Source organism: Dermacentor albipictus, unplaced genomic scaffold, assembly GCF_038994185.2.
Source record: "Dermacentor albipictus isolate Rhodes 1998 colony unplaced genomic scaffold, USDA_Dalb.pri_finalv2 scaffold_125, whole genome shotgun sequence".
Lineage (NCBI taxonomy): Eukaryota > Metazoa > Arthropoda > Arachnida > Ixodida > Ixodidae > Dermacentor > Dermacentor albipictus.
Genome location: NW_027225679.1, coordinates 137501 through 142500, shown reverse-complemented (window position 1 = coordinate 142500; position 5000 = coordinate 137501).

The window sequence follows — 5000 nt, the reverse complement described above, 5'->3', positions numbered from 1 at the left end:
ATTCACAACCATTAGTTTGCATGTATTCTGTGTAGAAGTGCTCGAATTTGCATGCGAAATTGAGTGTTTTTCACCCTTTGTCTATGGGGGCTGCCATGTTTGGAGTCACAGTCTACTAAGAGTGTGGACAAGTAGACCCTGAATGCCTATAGGATACGGACAACCCCGAGCCATGCGGTAGGCATTCACAGTTTGCAAAGCGGCAAAAGGCACCAGAGCAAGGACAACCAATATTCAAGAGACTTCTCCGTATATGGACAACTTTGGGCATTGCGGGGAAGCATCTCGGTTTTGCAAAGGGGCAATTGTGAACATTCCTATGGGTTCACATGCGTCAAAGACAAACCACATGATGTAAGAACACGTGACTAAAAAGCTTTGCAGTGAAGCATCAGCATTTTTCAAAGGGGCAATAGGAAATAAAAGAACCACTCTTCAACAACACAGAAGTCAAGTAATCCGAGACAGTGGCTTAGTAAATCAGCCCCAAAATGAAGAAGATTGGGAAATCAACCAAAACAAAGACTTCGCAGTTGCCCAAGCCTCAAGGGAAGAACAACGGAGATGCTCAATTCTCCAATAACAAGGAAGATCCACGCAACTCGGGATCGTCGTCAAGCACTAAGAAAACGCTGAACAAAGCACAGTTCCTTAAAGATGCCAAACAGAAATCCCCTGAATCATTTCGACCCAGTTCCAACGAACCACAAGATCCATGGAGTGAACATGTAGACTGGGATTCTACCGATGACCCCACCGAGGGCGAAGACGACCAACCATTATATGCGGGGAAACATCATTATAAGAAAGAGAAAAAACTGGGCCCACTTCATTTGGACTCGGATGAGGAAACTTCCGACAGCACCGTAACGAATGAAGATGAACACGATGTTACTGAAGCTCCGCAAAGCCCGACTAAACAAAGAAGTAGCACTCACGCAGACCGCGATGGCGATGAGGTTCCGACAAGGAAAACCAGTCAAGTAACAAACGACATTCATGTCAATGAGACAGCTTTTTACAAGGCTCTAATGAATGCACAAAGTGAGGGAGCGAAATCTGCAACATGTGCAGAACTAATGAAAGCGTTTCAAGAAGTGAAAACACTTCTTTTTGACTTTGCATTGCAAAAAGAGGCACTCACCGCGCAACTTCAACTACTGAAGGATACAACCCACCAGCATTCGGGTAAGCCTACCTACTCACAGGTGGTAGGGAAACATCACCCTGCTGAAGGGACCCGAACGACTGACACCGAAAGAGAGTCATCCATCTTGCTGTCAAGCACAGATGAAGCACTAACTCCAAAACAAATAATGGAGACAGTGACAAAAAATATTGATCCAGCTACTTTCAAACTCACAAATGCCCAAATTAAAACGCAGGGCCCTCGGGTTCGAATTACTTCAACCAACAAAAAAGCAATGGAGGACGTCCAGGCAGAGATCAAACGTCTTCCTGAAGCCTCGAAGATCGAAATTCAAGTCGCTAGTCCCAAAAAACCTTCCTTCAAGATAGTAGGAATCGATCAGGGAATGGAAAAACAAGACATTCCACAAAAAATAATGGCCCAAAACCAACTTACAGGAAGTCCCACCGAAATCGAGGTGACAACTCAATATGTTAACAGGAAGAAAAATAACATCACAGTGATCAAGACGACTGCCAATATTTGGAAACAACTAAGAAACAAGGATTCTCTGAACATTGGATGGCTTAAAGTAGCCCTGTATGATAACAATCATCCAGCAATCTGTAGATTTTGCGCAAGATTTGGACACCCCGAAAAATACTGCAGGAGCAGCGTCCGATGCTGCATCTATTGTGCAAGAAATCACCCCCCAGAGCAGTGCCGGTCGGAAGAGCAATTTTGTCCGGCATGCCATAGAGAGGGCAAGGAGGATTACTCGCACTCAATGGAGGACAACGAGTGTCCAACAGCAAAAGAATGGCGTTCTCGATTGGAGTCCCAATGGGACTCGTGCTGAACAACCAAGTAAGACCGGTTTGCAGGAGTAAACTGCTTTCAGGAAGACAAAACAGTAAGTACTGTTAAAAGCTTTATTGTATCTATTTCTGTTTAAGTATTGTTATTTGAAAAAAAAAAAAAACCCAAAAATGGCATCCATAAAGACATCTTTAGGTAAAGAAAAATTTAAAATAATTCAAATTAATTTAGCAAGAGCATTTAAAGCAAATCAATCTTTAAGTCAATATCAAAAAGATAAATCTCATCATATCTCATTAGTTCAAGAGCCATACAACCTAAAAGGAAAAATTATTGGTTTCCCAATGAAACATAAGATATTAGCTTCAAAAGATAACCCGAAAGCCGCAGCTATAATACATACAGAAAAAATTCCAGTGTTCCCTCTAATCTTAGATGACAAAATAGTGGCATTTAGAACTAACTTAAATAGTAAGGACACCTTAATTATAAATTGTTATTTCCCTCCCAAAGAAAATATACAGTATCTTTTAGCTAGGATTGAAGAAATAATGCAAACAGCACAAACGAGGAATGTAATAATTACAGGAGATTTTAATTCAAAGAATACTACATGGGGAGGGAACATTACAGATAATAGAGGAGAGGAACTATTGGAATTTATAATTAAAAATGACCTAATAATATTAAATAATAGAAATAGTGAACCAACTTTCGATTGTAACAGAGGTAAAAGTTGGATAGACGTAACAATAGTTTCTGCAAGTATGTTCACAGAAATAAAAAAATGGAAAGTAACTGAAGATTCAACTGGAAGCGACCATAGATACATAAAAATTCAACTATGGGAAACAAAATGTGCTCCAATATTTAAAACAACAAAGGAAGGAGAAAGAAAAGCGCTAGAAGAACTCCTAAAAATCGATTGGGAGAAAGAGACAAGGAACCTTACTTCTTCAGAAGACATTGAAAATATTGTGAATAAATTATACAATACATTAGAGGAACTATTCAAAAAATATCAAAAGAGATTCACGAAAGAGAAAAAGCCAGGCAAAATATGGTGGACCGTAGAGTTAGAAATACAAAGGAAAAAAGTCAAGGCTATGAAAAGGAGATATAAAAAATGTAGAGGAGAGTTAAGAGACATTTACAAAAATCAGTATTATAGAGAACACGATTCGTACGTGGAAAATTTGGCTAAGGCAAAGAGCAAAAATTGGGATGATTTTATATCCAAAGTAACAAAAAATCCTTTTAATTTAGCATATAAGTTGTCTAGAGATCAGCTGAAAACCCCAATAATAATAAGTAGCATACAAAAAGAGGATAATTCGTCAACAAAAACGTTAAAAGAGACTGTAGAATATATTTTGCAAAAATTATACACAATCTCCGAGATAGGAGTCGAAAATGAAAAAGGAAGTTTGAAAGAAGGACTAAACAAAAACCAACAGGAAATAGATGATGTTCCATTTACGGAACAGGAAATTGATTCGGCTGTATATAAATTAAGAAAAGATATAGCAGTAGGCCCAGACGGGCTAAGAACAGAGACTATACAAATATTGTATAAGAAACACAAAGAATTTTTCCAGGCCCTCTTTAACAGTTGTTTAAAGTTGGGATACTTTCCTAAAAAATGGAGAGAGTCAAAAATAATATTAATCCCGAAAAAGAAAAGTCTTGAAAAACCTGGAGATTTCAGACCAATCGCTATAAATTCGATCTTTGGTAAAGTTTTAGAAAAGCTCCTAAAGGATAGAATATATTTTTATTTGAATAAGGAGAAACTACTATTAAGAAATCAATATGGATTTAAACACTTAACATCCACTACTCATGCATTAGAGAGTATAAAAAAGAAGGTAACGCAAGCATTATTAGATAAGCAAGCAGTAATATTAATTTCATTAGACATCAAAAATGCATTTAATTCCATAAACATAAAAATTATATTAGAATTTTTAACTCAACATAAATGTCCAGATAATTTGGTGGATTTACTGGAAGCAATCATGAGGGAAAGATTCATAATATACAAAAACGGAGAAGTAGAAATAAAATATAAGATTAAACAGGGCTCTCCACAAGGATCACCTTTAAGCCCGCTATTATGGACACTTATGATATCCGATCTATTAATTAAGAAACTTCCCGAAAACGCTTACTTACAAGCGTTCGCAGATGATATTACAATAATAATAAAAGGGGATTCTAAAAGAAAACTTCAGGAGACAGCCAATAAAACTCTGCAAATAGTAGAAAATTGGGGAAAAGCAAAGAACATTGAGTTTAACCCGGCAAAATCGCAATTTATAATTTTAAAAGGAAAATACAAGAAAAGCCCTCCAATATTGAAATTAGGGGGAGAGAAAATTCAATTAGTAAACAAAATAAAAATTTTAGGGGTAATCTTCGATGAAAGCTTCACTTTCATCCAACACCTAGAATACATAAAAGAAAAAGTCATGACTCTCACTTATAATCTGAATAGGTTTACCGGCAAAAATAAAGGAATTAAAGGTAAACAAATGAGAGATATTTACAAAAGGGGAATAGAACGTATAATAACCTATGCCTCCCCAATATGGTATAGAAATATCTCATTAATTGTAAAAAAACTAAGATCCATTCAAAGAAAACCTTTATTAGCCATAACAAAAGCATATAAAACAGTCGCAAACAGTGCATTAAATGTGTTAGCAAATATACCTCCAGTTAATTTGACAATAGAGAAAGAAAATGAAATGTTTAACATTTTACATAGAGAGAAACCATTTACTTGGAACAATGAAACGTTCACAAACGAGAAAATAATAACTATCGTAGACAAGTGGCAAATTCATCCGGCGAATAAAGTAAAATTTTCCTTCAGTACAAAAATAGACTTGACTGCTACTTATAACATTTTTACAGACGGATCGTGTGATACGACCAACCCAGGAGCAGCATTCATAGTTTTTAAAAACTTTTCAGACATAATTACAACAAAACAGTATGCATTAGGTAATCATAACAACAACTTCGAAGCTGAAGCTATAGCAATAAC